The sequence below is a fragment of the Sorex fumeus genome, unplaced genomic scaffold, assembly GCF_029834395.1.
Source record: "Sorex fumeus unplaced genomic scaffold, SorFum_2.1 ptg000006l, whole genome shotgun sequence".
Lineage (NCBI taxonomy): Eukaryota > Metazoa > Chordata > Mammalia > Eulipotyphla > Soricidae > Sorex > Sorex fumeus.
Genome location: NW_026606063.1, coordinates 18,609,925 through 18,634,939, shown reverse-complemented (window position 1 = coordinate 18,634,939; position 25,015 = coordinate 18,609,925). Strand labels below are relative to the sequence as shown.

General features: G+C 38.2%; 1 long non-coding RNA gene across 1 annotated transcript in view; it reads left to right on the top strand.

Moving 5' to 3' along the window:
- The window catches only part of LOC130032387 (uncharacterized), a 113,847-nt gene that overhangs the window by 70,090 nt on the left and 18,742 nt on the right, over nt 1-25,015 (top strand). The gene's annotated exons all lie outside the window — the stretch shown is intronic.

Below are 25,015 nucleotides of genomic sequence, written 5' to 3'. Positions count from 1 at the left end.
TCTTTAAATTTTTGTGATTATAATTTTACTATTAAAAGGGATTTCTCGAGCGGGCCCAGTTACGTCTCCATTGGAGACTTTGTTGTTACTGTGTTTGGCATATCGAATACTCTCGGTAGCTTGCCGGGCTCTCCGAGAGGGGCGGAGGAATGGAACTCGGGTCGGCCATGTTGGCCACTTGTAAGGCGAACGCCCTACCGCTGTGCTATCGCTCCATGGCCCCTCTCGGAGAGCCCGGCAAGCTACCGAGAGTATTCGATATGCCAGACACAGTAACAACAAAGTCTCCAATGGAGACGTTACTGGGCCCGCTTGAGCAAATCGACGATCAACGGGAGGGCCTTTACCTTTACCTTAAAAGGGATAATAAATTAAACAACTGAGTTAAGGTCAAACCCGATGATCTCACAATGACTTTCAAGTATTCCCTGAAATGTCCTTGATTAGTTTGGTTTCTTTGCTGTCCCTCTCTGTAACCCTCCTTCCACCCACCTCCCACTGAATTCACACACACAACTCACTCTCAGGCTATTATGTAGGCAGGCTGATTCCTAGCTTTGTTTTAATTTTTTTTTATTGTGTGCCTCAGAGTTCTTATCATATGACATATTTTGTGCAATTGTTTGTTCCTTTTCCATCACTAGAGAATAAGTTAAGTGAAAAGACGACTTTGATTAAATGATATACTCTCATATAGAACCATGTCTGAGGCTTAATAAATATTTGTTGAAAATTTTGAATAAATGATGGAAGGAGAGAAATGCTAATGTATATGTCCTTCCAACTTGCTGAGACATTGCAGCGAATTGTAGCAGTGACCACTGGGTGGCCACAGCTGCCTTCTCCATCCATTTAGGTCACTTCTGTGTACCAAGTCCGGGGCGCTTTGAGGCTGTCAAGATTGAGTGGAGAGCTTCCAGCTGTTTTACTTGGCTTCAGTTGCCAAAAGGAATGAACCTTTAAAAGACCTTTTCAGGTCAGGTCTTCTAGGCTGCTTTGCAATCCATATTCATTCTCTCATTGATTTGCCAAACACTTACTAAGCATCTATTGTATGCATTGCACGTAAGAGACAGAGATGAATGCCCTAAGGTCCCTGCTTCTAAGGAGCTGACCCAATGTTTGGGGAAAAGGCAAAGAAAGAAAGAGTTTGTCTTTTATTAGTAGTACACTGATAAGTTACAGGTGACACAGGTACCGGAAGTTGTGGAGCTGCAGAGAATTAGTCTACCCAGCTTTGGAGGCTGTGTGAGAAAACAGGCTTACCAAACAGAGAGACAAAAGAAGTTATCAGGCAAATCAAGGTGATAGTGGGAGGAATTTTAATAAGAGTAGGAAGCATACAGAGCTCTGGAGGCTGAAACAACCTGGCATAATTTTTTTAAATTGAAGTGAGTATTCTGTCTGGAGAGTGTCTTGTGGGTGAAAGAGGAACTACGGCTAAAGAAATATTAGCTATTATACTAAACAGCTCAAGAAAGCTGCATGCAAAAGTTAATGCTTGGGGCTGGAGAGATAGAGATAGTGCAGTGTTTTGTCTTGTATGCATTTGACATCTGATGAGAGAGAGAGAGAGAAAAGAGAAAAAAGTAAGAGAGAGAGAGAGATGGCGGGGAAGGGAAAGAGAGAGAGGGAGAGAAGAAAAGAGAGAGAGAGCATGCATATGCATGCAGGACACAATGCTTGCAATTAAAAAATTCATGAAATTAAAATTGCAGAAATGCATATCTTCACACCTTTGAGTAGGTTTTTAAAGGGATTTTTGGTTTAAAGTTTAGATGACAATAGTCTCTCATTGTTTCTATATGATTCAAGAAGCAAACCATTTCTAACTACAGAATTAAAAAAATTCTAAATCCATCCTACTAATTTCTGTTTGAGTACCTGCAATAGGACAGGGTCTATTTTAGATCCTTGCTCTACAAAATTAAAATAACTATTTGGTACAGAATTAAGACACGTTCTGTGTAAATCAAGGCAAATGCCTACCTGTTGTACTATGACTCCAGTGTCCCCATGTTTATCTTTGAACCTGAGAATAATCTATTATTTTAAATATCAAACTCCTTTTATTAAAATTTATTTTTTATTTCTTATGACTGTTTGCTTTCTGGATTTAACTATCATAAGCTTTGATATATATATTTATATACATATAAATATATTTACACACCTACATATAGCACTGTACCACTGTCTTCAGGTTGTTCATCAATTTGCTCCACGGGCACCAGTAACATCTCCATTGTGAAACTTGTTACTGTTTTTGGCATATCGAATACATCACGAATAGCTTGGCAGGCTTTGCTGTGTGGGCAGGATACTCACGGTAGCTTGCTGGGCTCTCTGAGAGTGATGGAGAAATCGAACCTGGGTCAGCCACATGCAAGGCAAATGCCCTACCCACTCTACACAATACACACACATACACATATATATGTATATGTATATATATATATTATCTCTAGGATGGTGTTGGGGCACATTAAGTAAATCAGAATATTTAATTTAAGTTTGATGTTGTGAGATGATTGTTAACTGCATTTTTCCCCCATTATATTTCTTGTCCTCAAGATAGTGTTGGAAGAAAATAATATTCCCTAGGACATCTTATAGACAGTTCTCTGTGTAAAATATTTCAAGCTCCACTAATATTTTATCTATCTATCTATCTATCTATCTATCTATCTATCTATCTATTTATCCATCTATCTATATATCTTATCTATTTATCATAGAAGGTTCTGGGCTTTTTAGCATAGGGTAGCTGCTGTTGCATTTATCTAAAAGTATATCAGTAGAAGAAAACCTTTTTCATGTTTCTTTTTTAAGGGTTTTGAGCTATATTTAGTAGTTTCTGGTAATATTCCAGCTCTGTGCTCAGATATCACTCCTGATGGGACTTTGGGAACCATGTGAGACCAACCTGGGTCAAATGTGTGCAAGACACGCATCCTACCAGCTGTACTATCTTTCTGGTTCCCTCAGTGAATGCACACTTTGGAGATCTGGAATGAAATATAAGAATCAAATGCTAATTTCTAGGCATAAGATAAACTAAAAGCAAAGTATGTCATAGTTTCTTAGAATGACTAGAAGAATTTAGTGATTCAAGGATTCCAATGCATGTAATAGATACTGACTAATTCTGTGCTTATTTCTTCAAAATTGGGCTGGAGTGATAGCACAATGGTAGGGTGTTTGCCTTGCGCACAGCTGCCCGGCCGACCTGGGTTTGATTCCTTTTCCCCTCTCAGAGAGCCTGGCAAGCTATCGAGAGTATCTTGCCTGCATGGCAAAGCCTGGCAAGCTACCTGTGACGTATTAAATATGCCAAACACAGTAAGAACAAGTCTCACGATGGAGACACTACTGGGCCCGCTCAAGCAAATCAATGAACAATGGGAGGACAGTGACAGTGACAGTATTTCAAAATTACTTTCCAGTCCTGACTTGTATATTTACATTTCTAATTTCTCTTTTACATTTCAGTATTGCCAGGAGGTGATATCATCAGGTTGGAAACTAATCAGACAGAGCCCATCCCAGTCCACGCACAAAGGTTCATACCAAGTCCCAAGTATGTTGGAGACAGGGAGAGATTCAGAGGCTCTGCCTGAATCTGGCAGGGGTTGTCAGAAGCCTGTCAGAGGTCCATTGTCCAATCATTTTGGAGTGCCATCAATCATCTTGACCAGTCAGAGTTCAAGGAGGAAAGCATCCACCCAGCATTAATAGTCAGTTATTCCAGGGCCGAGGACCCTGTCCGGTTATCGGTGGCCTTGTAAGCAACTACTATCAAACTGTACATATGTATCACACACAAAATGAACAAAGTTTCACAAAATGATGTACCTTTTGTTCACACAGAATAGAGTGCCTTTTGTTCATAACTATAAATATGCTAAATTAGTCATTTACACTGAGCAAATCAAAATGAAAACTTAATCTTCCCTGTGTTAGTAATTTTATCCAAAATAGCTACCCAAAGTGAAAATTAGTGTTGATTTGAAACCCTTCCCTCAGTATTCCCTTCCTCTTCCTCCTCCTCCTCCTCCTCCTAATTCACAATCAAGTTCTTTCACTCTATCTGCAAGTCATTCCTTGGGCACTAGGATCTCTTATTTGTAAAGTCTATTTCTGCTCTACTTCTGTCTTCTCACATATTTACCCTTTGTGAGTAGAATGAATTTTTTGGATTTTGAAATATTTTGAATATTCAAAAAATATGAACAATAATATATTATTAATATATAAAATTTATGTTGACATGAATATAAGTATAAACATAAATGTATGTATAATTATATATAGTAGTGTATATATAAGTGTGTATATATATAGGTGTAACCATAACTATAGTAATGAATGTGTCTAACATCTAATTTTAGAAATAGCAAGACTAGTGAAGCTCTCCAACACTTAGCCAATCATCCTATTCTTCTGTGTCATCAATATCCTTCCATTCCTTTATATACATATACATTTTTTCTTTTATTTATTCTTTTGTGTTGGATCATGGACACTCCCTGTAGGGCTCTGGTGAGGAGGTGCTGGGAATGGGCATGAGATGTTAGAGATTGAAGGTAGGACCTTGTATTTGCAAGGTATGTGCTCAAAATTTGAACCACATCTCTGGTTTAATAACAACTCTTTTAAATCTACTGAGTATCCTTTTCATGAATACATTTATTTTTGCTTTATAAATTGGTACAAAAGATAAAGACTTTTTTACATATTGTTCACTGTAAGTTTCATTATTAATTACTTTTTTCTATCAGATTTCTGTTTTTGAGATGACTGCTCTGGCACTAGATTTCAAAGATTCTATTTATATAGTGCTCAGCTGAATGTCCATAAAAAATACATAAAATTTATTCTTTCCCAGGTTAAACTTTGAGATTTCATATATATATATATAAAAGTTTGTAATAAAAATATTGTATTATTGCCTATGTGAATCTGTGAGAATTTCTCCAAAGTGGTAGTTCCTGTACAGCTTTCAGTGTAATTACTCTGACATAATTGTTACATAAAAACCACGTGTGATGTTTTGTAAAAAATATGTAATTATATTATTGAAGGTTAAATATTATTAATTATACTTATGTTGATGATGTTAATATATTTTATAGTTGTCTGTTCTTTCCCAGGTGATGTTATGCTACACTTTGTTATTTTAATTTGTGAAGTGTTACTTCTGATTTAAAATTCAAATGATTTTCTTCTGATTTTCTGTTTCATCAATGGGTTAACACTCCAGAAACGTTGTTTCATTTCATACATTAGGAGTAAAATTACTGGGGATATATATTTAATTTCACTATTTTTTTGCTAAATTACTCCCCAAAGTGGTTGTCATTATTTACACTCCCACATACTCACTCATTCTTGGTATTGTCCAACTTTTCTGCATTTGTTAATATAATGGTTGTAAAAGTAGTATCTTGTTTTAAAACACATTTCCCAGATTAATAGTGAGATCTAGCATATTTTATTCATCCCATTTAAAACTTTTAATGGCAAGTCAGAACATCTGAATTAAATTCCATTATGTCTGACATTTTCTTTATGATCTAACTCCCTCTTTCTTAATCTCATCTTGCACCATTCTTCCCTTTTTTGTTCTTCAACTCCTCCAGCTTATTTCTGTTTCACTGGTTTCTGTTGCCAGAAACAATTTCTTCCAGACTTTGGTGTCATAAATATTGCTCTTTATTTTAGTCTATGGTCAGATATTGCTATCCCTACAGAAAAAGTTTTCCCATCTTAAAGAAAGGCTAATCTCACCCATTTTATCCACTTCGAACTATAATCATACTTTCTCTAGCCACTTAATTATACTATCTCTATCTACTCTATTTCTACCTATGATAGAGAGTTCGTTATCATTTGAACTGAAAGTTACATTTAATATGTAGTATTTACATAAAATGATGCAGGTTGAGTGGACTAAGAATTATTTGTACTTAGTTGACACTAACCAAAGGAGGTGATGCCTAAGGAGGTATTTTTTAAAATCATATACATGGCTCATTAGGTACAGAAATAGATTTAAAGTCTGATAATATTTAGCCCATAGATGCAGATAAATATCTAAAGAGGAAATAGTGACTCAATATTGATGGGAAATGAACCTTAAAGTGGTTTGAGAGGAAAAGTTTCTGAGAATAGCTAAAGGTGGCATATGACCATGGATCTTATTTTGTAGGAAAGAATGTCATTAAATTATGCTTAGTTTATTTTAAATATGAAGTTGTTTATTTTTTATTTCACCCTGTCATAATTCTAGGCCTGAAATAGAATTCATAATGTTCAACATTCTTTTTTACATAGTAGATCAAAGTAATCACCCCTCTCATCTCCATCAAAATAAAATAGAAACAAAAAAACAAACAACTCCAAGAGTGCAAATTTAATTTGCTGTCTTCAGTTTTATATATCTAATGCCTAGGATTTTTTTTATGGTGGCAGGTGTTAATTTTGTTATGGTGGCAGGAGTTGGAAATATGGTGTTTTTCTATTTTTATTCTTGATTTTAGTAACTGCTTACCAAATTATGTAGTGAATAGTGAACTTACTATATATGTGTCTTGTAGTAAGAATGAGTTTTTTGTATAAATGGAAATTTCTTCAAGTAAAGCTTAGAATACTCAGATTAATTTACATTAGATATTATAGCCGTACTACATACCGAGTCATGTGGATTTTAATACATGCAAGAATATAATGATTAATCTTTGGGGAAAGGGAGAAAGTATGGAAGGTGATATTTTATAAATATTCATATTGAAGGTGATATCTGACCCAAGTAATAAGTAATTCATAGTCAATTCATAATTAACCCAGTGAAGAAGAGGAAAAAACATTTTAAGCATAAATACATGATGAATAAATGTACTTTAGAAATAACATAGTACTGTTACTATATAAAATTCAACCCAATAAATAAAGCTGAAGATAAAAATAAAAAATTATTTATAAAAGGTCTTTCCAGTCGAGCTAAAGAGCTTGTGAGCAATAAGAAACCATTAAAAGATTTAATTAAGACATTAAAAGATGTAATAGTATGCAATGTAAAATATATTTTAGAAGATTACTTCAGTGTAGAGATGAATAATGAAATTGAGATACAAAATATTAATGGAAGAGAATCCCAGTTCTAGTTAGGACACAGAGATTTGTAAGAAAACACACTACTTTATCCTCACCATAAAAACAAAGCAGAGTGGTCAAACAATCTGTTATTTTAATGCCTGACTGAGAACTAGGGATGCAGAAAAAAATGAAATACACTAAATTCTAGAAAAGAGGTAATTCTCTTGTAGGATAAAAAATTCATGATTTCAAATGTGTGGGACAGTACAAGGAATTATTAAGGCATAATTTAAAGCAATAAAGAGAAAAAACCAGAAATTTCTGTGTCTCCAAGAGATGGTCATGTGGCATGGCCGCTGCAAGCAGTGGTACTCAGTCAACCTGGCAGCAATTCAGTGCAGGGACCTGAGGATGCAGTGCTACTTGGGCCTGGGGGTGCCAGGAAACACTAGAAACAGCCCATCAGTGTTCAAGGCCCACAGAGTCACACCGGATAGTGCTGTAGGTGCATCCACAACCTATGCTCAGGACTCATTCCTGGTCGAGCACAGGGGACCATAGAAGGTGCCAGGGATGGAACCAGAATGGCAATATGCAAGGTAAGTTCTGTAACCCCTCTCCTAGCTCTCTGGTCCAACCCTGAACTCTTAATGATAGCACTGGAGTTGGCATGAGGATTGGAGTGCTGAAGAATTGGAGTACTGAGGATTCTCCAGACCCCGCTTTCTCCTCCCATCATTGAATAAGTGTCCAAAATCTACATAATTACTCACAGGCATTCATAGACAGTAATTAATCATGGGAATTCATGAACAGTAATTACATAATGAACCAAAGGACTAAGGGCAGGGCAGAAGAACCTTATGGCACCTCCCAGGACAAACTTCATTTCCCAGTGCAGTCAGCTTAAGGAAATCAAAGACATAATAGAAATTGAGATTCATCCAGAGTACACAAAATTTCCATTGAGTGCAGAGTAAGTGCATTCAGAAAATATTGGGTAGAACAGGACAGCTAAAAGAAATGATAATTTATAGTAGGACTTCATGGAAGATACTATAGAAGCTGAATAGAGTGAGAGGAAGGGAATCAGGGAATGAACCGATCTACTGAGACAAAATCCAGAATGCAGACAACTGAGTGTCTTAGAAGACTTGTGACGAGGCTATTCTAAATACGGAGAACTTCATGGCTTAGAAATCTGCACTTTGGTCTATAAAGGCTGATTGTCTTCTGTGGTCTTGCAATGCTCAGAGCTTAAATCACATCACTGTATCACTGTCCTCCCATTGTTCATTAATTCACTCAAGCAGGTGCTAGTAATGTCTCCATTCATCCCTGACACGTGGTAGTGTAGCCTGATGGCATATTGGGGTTCTTTCAGAGTCAGGGGAAGGAGGACCATCAGTGTTACTGTTTTTGGCACATGGAGTACTCCACGGGTAGCTTGCCAGGCTCTGCCTTGCTAGTGGGATACTCTCAGTAGCTGGCCAGTATCTCTGAGTGGGATGGAAGCTTTCGGAACAGCTTCTAATCACCTTTACAGGTGTTCCCAGTCAGGCATATATGCAGGAAGGATACTTTCGGTAGCCTGCCGGGTTCTCTGAGAGCAAAAACTAGTCAATAAAAGGCCACGCGGCTGCAAATGTGACCGCATACTTCCAGGAGCTTGGTTTTATAGTCTCTGGATGTTGGCTGTTGGTGGAACTACATAGTAGTTGGTGGGCGCAACTATCTAGCTACTGAAAGATGGGGGATCTGGGTGAAAGAGGTCCAGTCCCAATCCGAATACCCTTGGAGATCTCAGCCCCAGGTCTCGCACACCTGGCATCCTCTGCTGGTTCCTTCATGCATGAGGCTCATCTGAGAGTGTAGAGAGTGGTCTTAACATGGCTGTGGCTGGGTTCCGAGGTCTTCAGCTGCCAGGGCTCTGCTCTGCGAGAGGAGGGAAACTCAACCTGCCTTCCTCCAAGGAACCCCTGTGAGAACAGCCAGGCGCAGAGGCAGGAGACTGCATTGTTCTCTTCTGGGAGCTTAGTTTTATAGTCTCTGGATCTTGGCCCTTGGTGGGATTACAATTACAATTACAATATAATATATTATATAATATATACTTATATAATTCTATAGGGACTTGTGAGATAACTTAAAGGGCTGAGTGTGTGTTTTGCATAAAGAAGGACTGGCATATCCTGGCATAGCATTGTCTTCTAATTGTTACTGGTCGCTGTGACCCCTGAGAACTGCTGGAATTCAGCAGGGCACTAGGCCTGGACACTGAATAATCTAATCCAGTGAACAGAGTGCCAGTGAGAATGTACTAGAGGTTCTTTGTGCACTGCTCGGGGGTCCGTACCCAATAAAATAAAATTATTCTAATAATTATAATGCCATGACACAATAATCAAAAGAAATACAATTGGCTACTTGCTCGAGCGGGCCCGGTAACGTCTCCATTGGAGACTTTGTTGTTACTGTGTTTGGCATATCGAATACCTCACGTGGAGCTTGCCAGGCTCTGCCGTGTGGGCGAGATACTCTTGGTAGCTTGCCGGGCTCTCCGAGAGGGGTGGAGGAATCGAACTTGGGTCGGCCATGTTGGCTGCGTGCAAGGCAAACACCCAACTGCTGTGCTATCACTGCAGCCCTACTGGCTAATTGGCTACTTAAAAAATTTATTTTACAAATAAATCTGATCTCTCCCTTGAATTGGTTTGAAACCATTGTTAAATTTGCTAATCCCAAATCTCTATCAAATTCAGGTTAGGCAGACTAAAACATATCAAATCCTTTTTCACACACCTACAAATACTTAGACAAAGGGAGAATGAAAACTTTGAGGGAATAAATTTAATTTTTCTTATACGTACCTTCTACACCAATGGAATATACACAATTAAAACAACTCTATATGATGGGTCGTATAATCTCTGGGTGGCTCTCCCTCCTGCTGCCTGAGTTCCGTGGACTTGGATCGCTTCCCCAGCCTGGGCGGCCCATACTATAGGGAGGATGAAGGAGGAAACAAGGGCCAAACTGGTTGGTAATAAGTTGCCTTTTATTCCATTCTCCCCACACTACCATTCCAATCTCTCTGCGCCTTCCAGTCTAGTCTCACACTATCATACTCCATCCAGTAGCACAATCAACATATCAAAAGCCCTTCTTCTGCTGAAGGGCAAAATACCACTTAGGGGTGTTTCTGCTCTCCTTAATCCAATAACTTAATTAACATCTTAATTCTACTTCTTAATATTAGTTATTTTGTATGGACACAGTAAGAGATACATTGAGCTTGTAAAGTGGCTCTCCTGGGGACATCTTACCACAGACTCAGACTACAATGTTCAGGCTGGATTAATTATTCCTAACCCTAGCCAGGTCTGGATCTAATTATTACCTTTTGGATCATGACAGCATTTGTCCATGACCATGCTCTTAATTTATAGTTATGCAAATAACTATAAAATTACAAAGCATTATGGCACTTTGGCCAGGTCCATTTTGATGCCAGGGTAGCACACTTGCCTTGGGTCCATCTAGTCTCTCGTTGGGACCTTCCTCTGGGGGTTCTAGAAAGTAAGGGCAACTGAGGCTTAGATCAAGAGAACAGATGCCCTGAAGGTAATATCTGGAGTCAATTACTCCCATATTACAAAAAAGCATATCATTAACTGTCTTCTTTTGCCCATACAAAAAGGACCTTACTCTGAATTACCTATGCAGAGGACTTAAGGAGAAGAGTAAAACAATATTTACAAGTCAACAGAGCACAAATAAAGAAGTTACCAGTAAACACAGGAATGGGAGCACTGTGATAGGAGTAACCCAATAAACCTAAACTCCCTATAGCAAGGCAGAAAGGACAAACCAATAGTATCCTACAATGGGTATTAAAGTTTATTGCTTGCAAGCATGAGATTAGAAAAGTTCCCAGAATTTAATTACAATAAAGGTTTATAGATTGAAATTTGTCATTTCTTTTTGATAGTGGTCCCCTATCTTCAGCCATCATCTGTGGGAAATCAAGATCTGGTTCCTGGACAGATTTGTGAGAAGTTGAGTCACTCTTTTCAGATGTTGAAACAAGAGGAACCCATCAGTAGCAGTCAGCTCAGCTGGCATACTGTGTTCTCAGGGGGAGGTGCACATGATTATGTGACCTGAAGAATTAATTATCACTTGAGGTGAAACAAGAGTTATTAGTTTTTTGTTTGTTTGTTTGTTTTGTTTTGTTTTATTAGTGAAACACCATGAGGTACAGTTGTAGACTTATAAGTTGTTGTGCTTGGATTTCAGTTATACAATGATCCAGTGCCCATTCTCCACCCCCACCAATCCCACTATCCCTCCCATCCCCCCATTCCCCATCCCACCCTGCCTCTGTGGCAGGGCACTCCCTTTTGTTCTATCTCTCCTTTTGGGTGCTGTGGTCTGCAAAAGAGACATTGGGTGGCAATCATGTTCGGTCTATATACTTTCAGCATGCATCTCCCATCCTGGGCGGATCTTCCCAGCATCCTTTATTTGGTGCTCCCTTCTCTATCTGAGCTTCCTTTGCCCGTAGAGTGTGCGGCTGGCCTCTAATCCATGGAGTGAACAACCTGGTATTTATCACAGCTGTTCTTGGGTGTCAGTCTCTTATTAGTTTTTTAGAAAATACAGACATATCTCTGAGTAACATAAACAAATATTATCTAGAAAAACAGTGGCAAATCTAAAGCAAAACCATATGAGAACTATTCACATGATGTAGTAGAATTTATCCCACAGATGTAAGGATGCTTCAACTGTGAAAATTAATTAATTTAGTATATGACATCAAGACAAAGAAAGATAAAAATCATATTAATAGGTGGTTAAAATTGTTTGACATGATTTAGTATCCATTTATGATATAATAGTCTCAACTCTTTGGGAGTAGAAGTAAGATTCTTTTATCTAGCATAATAAAGTTCATATGTGACATACTCAGAGTTAATAGACTCAATGGTGAAAAATTGAAGGTTTCCCCCGCTTAGACCTGGAAACAGCTAAGTATGATCTTTCATTACCGCTTTGTCACAGAATTTTGAAAGTATTAAAGAAGTTAGACTAGAAGATAAAATAGAGTCCTTTTCATCTTTAGAGTGATTGAATCAAATATCATTATGATACATTGATGAAATGATAGACTGTAGCACTGTAACACTGACCTCCCGTTGTTCATTGATTTGCTTGAGCAGGCACCAGTAACGTCTACATTGTGAGACTTGTTACTGTGTTTGACATATCCAATACTCCTCGGAGAGCTTGCCAGACTCTGCTGTGTGGGCGCGATACTCTCGGGAGTTTGTTGGGCTAGAACAAAAATAATAAAAATGAGAATTGAGTATATGGATTGAAAACAATTGCTTCTTTTAAGGCATAGCAATTCTATATGACTTAAATTCCTAACATTTTCTTGCTGGTAAAGATAATCACTGTCATTTTTATTCAGATATCACTTTAGCCTAGCAACAAGTTACATGAAATGAGATTTCCATGTTAGGTATAAATATGGAGCTGACTTTTGCAGAATGATGAGGGACCTCTTTGAGTATGTGAGATGGACCTCTTGGAGTATGCGACTAAAGTGACCCTTTCTCTAGATGAGCTTTTGGCTTTGTCACTACTGTAGCATGTTCTCCAATTCTGATAAATTCTTTGTCTACATTTTCTCCCATCATGTAGCACTGTAGCACTGTCCTCCCATTGTTCATCGATTTGCTTGAGCGGACACCAGTAATTTCTCCATTGTGAAACTTGTTACTGCTTTTGGCATATCGAATATGCCATGGGGAGCTTGCCAGGCTCTGCTGTGCAGGCAGGATACTCTCAGTAGCTTGCCAAGCTCTCCGAGAGGGATGGAGGAACCAAACTTGGCTCGGCCACATGCAAGGCAAATACCCTACCCTGTGCTATAGCTCCAGCCGCTCCCATTATGTAAATGCTACCTTTCTTCATGATGCCTCATAAGAAGTATCTTTTATCTCTTAGCTCTACTCTATTGTTTGCCTGATACACAACTAATGACTTCACTTGGTCTTTGCGGAGGAACTTAACTTTTATTATTCATTGCTCTTCAAATCCTACTGCTGACTATACTTCAGGTTATTATTTTTTTTTTTTTTGCCAATGAACTTCACTTTATAATCTATGCTGGATTCACATTCATTCCTGTGGAAGTGACAAATCTCCTATGCTTTCTTCAACCTGTGACTGAGGATGCAGTATTTGCTGTCTAGTTAATTTCTGATGGATCAATAAAAGCTTTTTGTTGAACTTTAGGCTATATTATGCCATTTTTTTTCATTTATGCAAGGTTTCATCAGTTTTTTTTTTGTTTTGTTTCATTTTGTTGGTTTTGTTTTGCTTCTTGGGTCACACCTGGCGATGCACAGGATTACTCCTGGCGGTACTCAGGGGACCATATGGGATGCTGGGAATCAAACCTGGGTCCACGGTGTGCAAGGCAAACGCCCTACCCACTGTGCTATAGTTCCAGCCCCACTTTTTTATCTTTTTAACGTTTATTTATTTATTTTGCTTTTTGGGTCATACCGAGTGGTGCTCAGGGGTTGCTCCTCATTCTGCACTCAGGAATAACTTCTGGAAGTGCTTGAGGGACCATGTGGGATACTGGATATAGAATCTGGGTCAGCCATGTACAAGGTACACGCCTTACCTGCTGTACTATTGCTCTGCCCCCAGTGTTTTATCTTTGAATCTGCCAAAGGACTTTTACTTCAATTGAGAATTTGCTTTAATTAATTTATTTTTGTAATTATTATATGGTCATATTAAAAGGAAAAATTAATTTTTTGTTTTTCCCACTGCTTAGCATAGAAACTTGGTTCATAAGAAACATATAGTAAGTGCTAATGAAAAAATTTGGCTTTAATGTAATATTTTTTGAACAAGATTCTTAGAGTGCCATTGCTGTTACCAGTTCTATGTTGATTTTGAGATTAGTAAGATTAAAAAATTTAGGTATAGGATATTAGAAGCCCACATACAAGGCCAAAAATGTATTTAATATAATAAGGTAAAAGGTAAAGGCCCTCCCGTTGATTGTCGATTTGCTCGAGCGGGCCCAGTAACGTCTCCATTGGAGACTGTGTTACTTGTTGTTACTGTGTCTGGCATATTGAATACTCTCGGTAGCTTGCCAGACTCTCCGAGAGGGGCGGAGGAATCAAACTCGGGTCGGCCATGTAATTATTGTTCAATATAAACTAAATGCTTGTTTATGAATTAGTACTTTATAAGAGTTCAGAGGAAGATACCTACAAATTCAGGGAACATTTTTACTCTGAATAGGATACTCTATTTTGTAGCCATGAGCATCTATATTCATTTCTCACTCAGACTGAGACCAGCAAGTTATCACATAATTTTTTAAAAATTTTTTTATTAGTGAAACACCATGAGGTACAGTTATAGACTTATAAATTTTTGTGCTTGGGTTTCAGTTATACAATGATCAAGTACCCATCCCTCCACCAGTGCCCACTTTCCACCACCATGGGTCCCAGCATCCCTCCCACCCCCCATCCTCCCCGTCCCACCCTGCCTCTGTGGCAGGGCATTCCCCCTTGTTCTCTCTCTCTTCTTTTGGGTACTGTGTTTTGCAAGAGAGGCATTGAGTGGCATTCATGTTTGGTCTATAGACTACTTTTAGCATGCTTCTCCCACCCTGGGAGGGTCCTCACAACACCCTTTATTTGGTGCTATCTTCTCTATCTGAGCTTCCTTTTCACCTAGATCGTGTGGCTGGCCTTCAAGTCATGGAGCAAAATTCCTGGGACTAATCTCAGCCATTCCTGGGTGTTAGTCTCCCGTTTTGTTGCTTTATGTTCCCCAGATGAATGCAATCTTTCTGTGTCTATCCCACTCTTTCTGACTCATTTCTCTTAACATGATACTTTCCATGTAGTACCACTTGTATGTAAATTTCATAACTTCATCTTTTCTAACAGCTACATAGTACTCCATTGTGTAAATGTACCAAAGTTTCTTTAACCAGTCATCTGTTCTCGGGCACTCAGGTTTTTTCTAGATTCTGGCTGTTGTAAAGAGTGCTGCAATGAACAAACAATTGCAGATGGCACTTAGACTATACCTTTTTGCCTCTCTGGGATATATTCCCAGGAGTGCCATAGCTGGGTCAAATGGGAGATCAAATTCTAATTTTTTGAGAGTCGTCCATACTGTTTTCCAAAAGGGTTGGACCAGCCGGCATTCCCACCAGCAGTGAAGGAGGGTCCCTTTCTCACCACATCCGCACCAGCACCGGTTGCTTTTGTTCTTGTGGATGTGGGCCAGTCTCTGTGGTGTGAAATGATATCTCATTGTTGTTTTGATCTGCATCTCTCTGATGATTAGTGATGTAGAGCATTTTCTCATGTATCACATAATTATTAACATCAAAATAATCTGCTTTGATTACGAATCTTGATATCTGATCTTAGATGAGTTAACATTTTTAGTTTCTTTATTTGTAAGATGTGGGTAGTAAATGTACCTACCTACTTTATAGAATTGTTGTGAGTATGATACATGATAATTTTAGAAGAATATGGTGTCTATAAATGTTATCTTTAATTATTATTATGGTCCTTAATAATGGTAACTTTCTCTGTTCATTAAAAATAAACTTATAGTTCTCACTCAGGATATTTTAATTCTTGAATGAGTGTTTTTAAAGAAATAAAATATAGATTAGGATCTTCAGTTGATCATTTGTGTCCATGTTTGTGGTTTATAAATTTGTGCTGAATAACACAAAGTGTAAGAGACAGGAATCTCTGGATTGTCTGAAAAGAATACATGTTAATGATGGAAAAGCTAAAATGATATCTTAGAATTTGTTGTCGAAAGTACTGGAGATACTTCCTGATGCCTAGGAGCAGGAGAAAGAAAGTAATATTTATTCTCCTCAACCTAATAGCATTAACTGTCATGGTATGGTTCAGCTTTCTCAAGTAGATGAGAAAAACAGACTTAAAAGCTTTCCAATTCCTTGAATGTTTAGTGAAAGATGTGAGTCTGATGGAGTCCCCTGGTCCCAGTTTGTAGCCTCATTATACTTTCTCCTGGAATTTTCCAAATTCTTCTTGCACTCGCAGAGATTGGTGAATACAGTGCTGCTCATCACAGCCAACTCCACCACATGTTTCCTTATGGGAATTTTCACCAACTCCTGAATAAATGTTACAACTCTTCAGTTGTAATTTCATAACCACTCATGTCATCATGTCACACCCCACCCCCACCACCACTGGTCTCAAGTCTTGAAAATCACATTATTTTCTACTTTTCAGGCAATCTCCAAACTTAGAACTATTAGATGTTTTTTTTTCTTTATAATACCTTGAGTTTTCAAATGTGTTTTTTTTTTATTCCAGGGAAGAAATAAGCTGAGATGACTAGTCGACCTTGCCTATGGAGCGAACTCTTGGTAGCCATTTCTGTAGAAGCAACAGCAGTAGTATTTCTAGCTTCTTCTTGATTTAGAGTCTGTCACTTTGCATGTGGGTCCATTGTTCTCAGAAAGAAATCCGATATTCTCCAGCAGCCCCCAAACACCTTTGCTGGCTGACTCCCCATTTTTCTTTCCCTGTTCTCACCCCATAGCCTCTAAGGACTCTACACATTTCTCCTACACTCCTTGGACTAGCACTTACTCTACTCCTCCGTCCTGACCTCCCTCATCCCCCTCCTCATGACCTCGGGCTGTAAATGCTGTAGTATCTCTGGCTTGGGTTTCTTATCTGGCCCAAATTCCTTCTCTCTTCCTCTAAGACGCTGAGATAATATTTATAATATTTTACTTCTCCATTTGTTTCTCTCCAGGCTCCTTTAGATGAAGTTTTTTGATCATGCTGCCATACAATTAAAAAGTCCTTTCCTCGCTTTCACTGAGAAATGTGGCATTTCTCAGGAGGAACTGGGATCTGATCTCTACATTGTTGTAGAGGATGAGAAATTGTTTCAGCAAAGTTGGTGATGGGCTGTATATCAAAACAGAAAAGTGGGAGGCACTGGCTCCTTTGAAGGCAGTGTCTTCCTTCCAAAATGGAATTTCTGGCATGACTTCCCTAGCTTTTACGTTTCCTTTTCTCTTTTATTCCCAGTACTGTAAGAAAGAGTGATTTCATATTATTTGGGTTTCTCATCACCACTTTATTGTCTGACATGCTTTGTAACATGCTGTAAGTGAAACCTGAATATCACACAATGCTTCAAATCAAGAAAATATGTTCAGTGCCTATTCTAATTCTTATGAACCGTACTAATAGTAGTATCTTCCACTGGGTATGCTTTTATTTGTTTTCAGAATACTATCATCTGCATTCTGGTTTTACTTAGAAAAAGGGTTAGCTTGTTTCTCTCCAGATGCTAGCATTTAACTGAGACAGTACATTATGATCAGAAGACTTTTAGACTTCTAGAAAGTCACTTGCCTATAATGCACTTAGGAGGTATTAAAGTAAGGACCAAATTTGGACCATCCGATTTTGCTCTTCCCATCATACCACATCACCTCTTATAGAATTCACTCATGCATTCTTTATTTATGCTATAGATACTTATTACCAGCTATGCACCAAGTATTATACTAAGTACTAGGGATGCAAATCCAAATAGATTTAGAACCTTCATATTTCCTCATGTTGCTCTGTTCTTTCCTTACCCTACTCTGATCCTAGTTCTTATGAATTTTTTGAAATGTGTATATTTATAATATCTTGAAACCTTGACCTTTAGGATATGTGTACATTGTTTATTTCTCTTATAATAACAAAGTCAGGTATTTTATAATGTACTAAAATACTTTATTACTATTTTATTAAATTATAAATGTGGTTATTAACTTGTCAAATCCCATACTCAGGAATCTTAGAAATGCTAGTAGTTCAGAAGTTGGGAAGTGAATTTAGGCAAAATATACACATGTATATATATGTAGGTAAAATATATAAATACACACATGCTTGTAAATCCATTTTACTGTTAACATGATAAAGTTTTAAGCCAAACTTGAATCAACTAAAAAAATTCCTTTGAAGTAAGTTCTAGTCTTATGAAATAATATATGAATATTCTATTTTCTTTATGGATAAATAAAGTTTGTTTGCTTTCATAAATGATACATCCTAAACAGGTTTCTAGTCAAGGAACACTGGGGTTATTGTAGTGCTGGTAAGTCTAGTGACTTTGACTTGAAAAACTAGGGAGTCTATCTACTGTTATCACTTGTCACTGAAACTTGATGTGGGATAAGCCCCTAGGGAAGAGACTCTTAGGGAGAGTTTGTATATGTGTATGTAAGAAAGTAATGTAGATGTTTGAACAGCTGTAATAGTAGAGCTGTTTTGGACAATTTTATACAATAATATTTTGAATTAAACTTTAGTTTGTGTAATGGCTGTTGTTTCTTAAAGCACTTTTATTCTGAAACAGAACAGGAATGCAAGGGGATTAACAGTTTAATTTAAAAAATGAAATACATCTCTTTGAAATGTTAACAGTAAAACACAAATGGATTTTCCTCAATCGAGACACTCATTTGAAGCAAGGCATTCTACTGGAGAAGAAATCCATAACAGCTTCCTTAAATAGGATATACTTTGATTGTGATCCAAGGAAGAACTGATAGTAAGAGATTAAAACATTTCCAGGGTAATTTACAGCTTCCTGCATTTTTTAGGATTACTTTATTTTATGCCTTAATGGTTAGGGATAATTTATATATGCCAGTGCAGAAAAAAAGCATGGTCAAAGATTTTCTCTGCTTCTCCGAGTCTTGGTTGATTTAAGAGAGGAGATGCTATCTCATGTTGTACTAAATGGAGCCAAGATTTGTAGACTTTATACAGTAACAAAGTATGTCTATGGATGTCGACAAGTTTTATAGGCAATATATTTCTGAGCACTTATTCAAGATAATGGTAATACTAATAATGATACAATGGTCATAATAATAACATTGGTGACAAAAATATCAATAACAATATAAACTGACAAGAAGGGAGGAGAGAATGGAATCACTCCTTCACAAGAAACCCTAAGATTAGAATCAGCAGTTAATAATAGTAGAACTTCTGTAATTCTAGTGTGTGTTAACTTGATTAAACACAGCAAATGGTTTTTGAGTACGTAGCATATGCCAACAACTGTTTTAAACACTGGAAATATAGGGGGGAAATGGCTCAGATTCATCACTGTATGGTCTAGTTGGGAGATTCTCCTGTGAGAATTATTACTACCAGAAGGCAAAACAAAGCCGCATTAAATGTGATATATGGAAAAGATAAAGCTGCAGGAACAGAATCTAAATATCTTGCTAGATTTAGAGATTTGGAAAGCCAAAGGAAGAACATTAAAGTCCTATGAAAAGGACTTTATAGGAAGTATATGGGTTTTGATAAGAGAATAAGGAGATGTTTAAAGTCATCCTAGCAATCATGCCATGAACAGGGTGTAAAATTCAGAGCATTTATGACTAGAGAAGTTGTACACAAGTTAGTGTGCATGCCCTTGCATGAGACCAATCCAGATTTGATTCCTAGCACTGCACATGGTCTCTTGAGCACTGCCAGAAATCATTCCTGAGCACAGACTGAGGAGTAGTCCCTGAACAAGATCAGGTGTAACTCCCAAACTCACCCCTTCAAAAGGAAAAGAAATGGGAATACTTATGGACTTTGTCTACAGAATTATAATCCATGAATGGATTCTTTGCGGGAGGTTGTAAAGAAAGGCTGGGTCATCATTCATAGCATGTTTATTATTAATAGAGGTAGGGATTCTCTTGTGCCAATTCTCTAGTGACACTAAAGTCTACGTATTAAAATACAGATTTGGGTCCTTCATCGTATTATCTTTTATAATTTCAAGCTCTTAATCTGTGACCCATTTTTCGAGGGATGATGTAAAACTATACAAGAGATAGATTATATGGAAAATTGAGAGATTGCTAGTACCTTCTGGTAAAAGTATTAGGCAACCATGCCTGGTTTGATAGGGTGACTATTTTTTAATTGGTCCCATTCCAGAAGGATGATATTTAGGTTATGCTAAAATTCTTCTGTCTAATATTTTCCTAGACTTTGCAATTTGTGCCTAGACTCAATGTCTCCCTTGTATAAAGTTGAGTGAAATCACGGACATTTGGAATTTTGAGAGGCACCTCAGAAAGTAGTAGATAGAGACCATGACGCTGTATATGTTCTATTGACCAGTGACAGAGGGGCCTTGGAAAGGCAATTATAATTTTAAAACAGTAATTGTACTTGGTACCCATTGAAAGAGTTAAACTAAACTGATTAACTTGTCCGGGTTCCATCCACAGCACTGTATTATACCTGAGCACCACCAGGAACATCCCAGAGAAGTCCCGATGCCCTCTCTCCCCAAAAAACTAGTTAACTTGATACTGACTCTGGTATGAATAAGATAGAGTTGTGTGATTTTAGGCCAATTATTAGTACTGTAGCACTGTCTTCCTGTTGTCCATTAATTTGCTCGAGTGGGCACCAGTAACGTCTTCATTGTGAGACTTGTTGTTACTGTTTTTGGCATATTGAATACACCATAGGGAGATTGCCAGGCTCTGCCATGAGGGCGGGATACTCTCGGTAGCTTGCTCAGCTTTCTGAGAGGGACAGAGGAATCGAACCCAGGTCAGCTGCGTGCAAGGCAAACGCCCAACCTGCTGTGCTATCACTCCAGCTCAGACGAATTATTAAACTGTTTTAATTATAATTTTATTACAAATAATATAACTCTATTTGATCTCAAAGTTTATTGCTCTAATATGTTTTACTGTTGTTATTTTCCAAGGACTTTCTATTCAGTTTTAAAGTATGAAGAACATGAAAATGTGAAATTTCACATTTTCTTTAATTTCTGATAAAATCTGCTTTTAGTCAAATTATAAAAATTTGGCATATCGAAATTTGATGTTACATTCCTTCCTTGAAAATACAATTCCAGTGTAAGTATACAACCCCCCAAATAGAAAACAATTAAGTACTTTTGGAAACAAAGAGTTAATAGGAATACTTGATGTAGTTAAGTTCTGAAAATCTATACACAGAAAGTAGTTTCCTATAGTTGCTAAATCAAATGACTTGCCTTTTCAAACCCTACTTCCCTTAAAAGTGTATCTCTTTATGTCTCTTTAATTCCTTGTTTGCTTGCTTGATCTTTTGAGCCCGTGTTCTCTCTTAACCATTTATGTCACTTGGTTGCTATTTCAAGCCTGTGTTTTCTCTTGAAAAGGAGAAAAACATTTTTTTTCTGTTTTTTGCACTGTAGAGAAAACCATATTCTCCTGAACATGTATTCCTCTCTTCTGTTCCTTTATGTAAGTAAATAAGATTCAATAAAAACCTATCTTGCAAGGCCAGAAGAGATAGTACAGTGTGCAAGGTTCTTGCTTCACATGCAGCAAACCCAGGTTCAATTCCCTGAACTCTATAGGATCCCTGGAATACTATCAGGAGTGGTCTCTTAGTAGAGTCAGGAGTAAGCCCTGAGCACAACAGGATGTGGCTCACAAGTCAATAAAATGAAACAAAGCAAAACAACAACAACAAAAACTATCTTGCAAAACTATCTTGCTTCACACAAACAATAAAAAATAAAATGAATATAATGGCTCTATTTATAAAATATAAGACTATTTTACCTGAATAAGACATTTGCTGTGGATTTTGTTTTCTTTTGGAATTATGAATTCTGTATATTTGTTATATTGCTTCGTCCTGAAAATAATTCGGTATTAAAATAGTGCCATGAACATTTCACCACAAAGTCTAGAGGCATTACTTTTTTGTAGGGGGAAAGATATAAATAAAATTTGTGGAATTTAAAAATATAATGTAGGTAAAAAATAAAAAAAAATATAATGTAGGATCACTTGATCACTTGACATCCCATTACTCATCAATTTGCTCGAGCGGGCACCAATAAGGTCTCCGTTCATCCCTGTCATGTGGTAGTGTAGCCCAGTGGCATCTGCTCATTCTAGGAACATGAAGAGCCTCAAACTGATCGTTCAGGGTCTTGACGAAGTCTGACGATCTCATAGATGGGTGGCCATGTGATCTTTTGACGTTCCGTGGAATCCAGTCGGTAATGGCTCCAGTCCAGTGGTCGTCTCCAAATCTCATTACGTGTCCAGCCCATCTGATTTTTGACACCCTGCTAAGTGAGACAGCATCCCTGATTCTTGACCATTGATGGAGGCCTGAACTCCAGATTCTTTCTCTCATTCGAGTGAAACGTGATACTCTAAGCATAGCTCTTTTGATTCCTCTTTGGGAAATCTGAATAGCATTCTCATCCTGTTTTCTTAGGGCCCAGGTCTCTGAGGCATATGTTAATGCGGAAGAACAGTGGAATCGAAGAGATGTGCCCGGAGCCAGAGGTTCTTCGTCCTCTTAGCTATTTCTTCAACTCTTTTGAAGGCATTCCAAGCTGCTCTCTTCCTCCTGTGCAACTCAGGTTCCAGGTCATTCATCAGGTTGACTTCTCGACCTAGGTACACATAACTGTTGCATTTGGAGATGTTTATTCTATTGAGAGAGAATGGAACATCAGGAACAAGACCATTTCTCATAAACATTGTCTTTGTGAGATTCAGCTGTAGTTCGACCTTTCCACACTCACGGTCGAAGTTGGCCAGCATTTGTGCCGCTTGGCTGATGTTTGGTGTTATTAGAACGATGTCACCAGTGAAGCGGAGGTGGTGTAGTTGCCGACCATCTATCTTCACTCTCATTCCTTCCCATTCCAGTCGTCACATAATGTTCTCAAGGGTGGCACTGAAGTGTTTCGGTGAAATAACATCACCCTGCCAAATCCTTCTCTTGACATCATTGATCACCTCACTGTAGAATGGTGAGATCCTGGTAGTGAATCTGCAATACAGCTCACGGAGGAGCCTGATGTATTGAGTTTGAACACCCTGTTTGGCTAGGGCCGCAATGACAGCTTTAGTTTCAACAGAATTAAAGGCCTTTTTTATCACTTAATCACTTAACTTCCCGTTAGTCGTCGATTTGCTCGAGCGGGCGCCAGTAATGTCTCCATTTGTCCCTGTCGCGTGCTAGTGTAGCCCAATGGCATTTGTTCACTCTGGGAACATAAAGGCCTTCTTTAAATGAATGAATTTTAGACAGAGTGGCCTCTTGAACTCCCGAGAAACCTCAGTGAGTTTGGTTAGCATGCGGATATGGTCAATTTTGCTGAATCTTTTCGGACACCGGCTTGCTCGCATGGTTGTCCTTCATCTAGTGTTCAGGATGAATCGAGTGAACAGCTTGTAGACAACAGACAACAGGCCAATCTGGAAATAGTTGCCAATGTCATGGATATCTCCCTTCTTGTACAGTAGTACAATTCTGCTGGTTTTCCACTGGGGCGGAACCTTGCATTCAGACAGGTAGTGTGTGAAGAGCCGAGACAGTGTATTGATGAGTACTGATGGCAGGTTCTTAATGTAGGATAATGTATAAAAATTGAATGTTTAATGTTCCAAAAATGAAATATCATAAAATTACAGTAGCTCTTAAATACTGTGCTGCATTATTCAAATATGATACGTATTGAAAGCATTCCTTCTGAATGGTTGGGCTTATTTTTCTCCAGAAAAAACAAGATATTATACTCCTCCCTTCCCTCCCTCCCTCCCTCCCTCCCTCCCTTCCTTCCTTCCTTCCTTCTTTCCTTCCTTCTTACCTTTCTGTCTTTCTTACAGCTGAGGTGTAATTTAATATTTTTTTAACTGGCTGATTACTTTGGGGTCCAGAGGCATCTCTACAGCATATTCTGTATTGCTCCCTTCCAAGAGATTTATCTGTGAGCCTCTTAGTCATGGCCATTAATAAGTTATATGGCATAGAAATCAGCTCCTGGTGTAACTGCCAGGCTACCAAAAGCACAGGGATATCAGGAAGGTTACCTATTCCCGAGTCTGTGCAAGCTTGGAGATTTCAGTCATAAGTCTTGTATACCTGGGTTTTTAAGCAGGTTCACTCATGGATGAGGCTCTTCTGAGCCTGTGGAGATCAGCCATGAGCATGGCGGCGATTGAGTTCTGGAGATTTTTAGCTGCCAGGGTTCTGTTGGGGTGGGGAGAGGAACTAACCCACATCACTCTGGGTTTCCCAGAGCGGGTTCTATATTATGCAATTTTCAATAGTGCAAAATAGGCATTTCTTATTTCATATTCTTAGGTAAACATGGACAACAGCTAAGTGTTTCAACAAAAATTTAAGCAAACTGAATCAATACAGTGAGAATGAAATGAGAGAAAAGTTCTGTTCCTGGCATTTGTTTGGGTAATGATAATGAAAGAAAATGTGTAAAAAATGAATTATAAATACCTATTTACCTTTTCATGACTAAATTGAAGGAAGAAACTTTAGTTCAGATGTACATTTCTGGGCTGGAGAGATCGCACAGTGGTAGGGTGTTTGCCTTGCACGCAGCCAACATGGCTTACCCGAGTTCGATTCCTCCGCCCCTCTCTGAGAGCCCGGCAAGCTACCGAGAGTATCTCGCCCACACGGCAGAGCCTGGCAAGTTACCCATGATGTATTCGATATGCCAAACACAGTAACAACAAAGTCTCACCATGGAGACGTTACTGGGCCCGCTTGAGCAAATCGATGAACAACGGGAGGACAGTGACAGTATATTTCCATCTGAGTGCTTAGTACATGAGTGAGACATAGTTGGTCACTAGTAATTCACAGAATTAAAGAAAATATTTCTGTGGTCACTGTCCACTGTCACTGTCTTCCCGTTGTTCATCAATTTGCTCAAGTGGGCCCAGTAACGTCTCCATTTTGAGATTTGTTGTAACTGTGTTTGGCATATC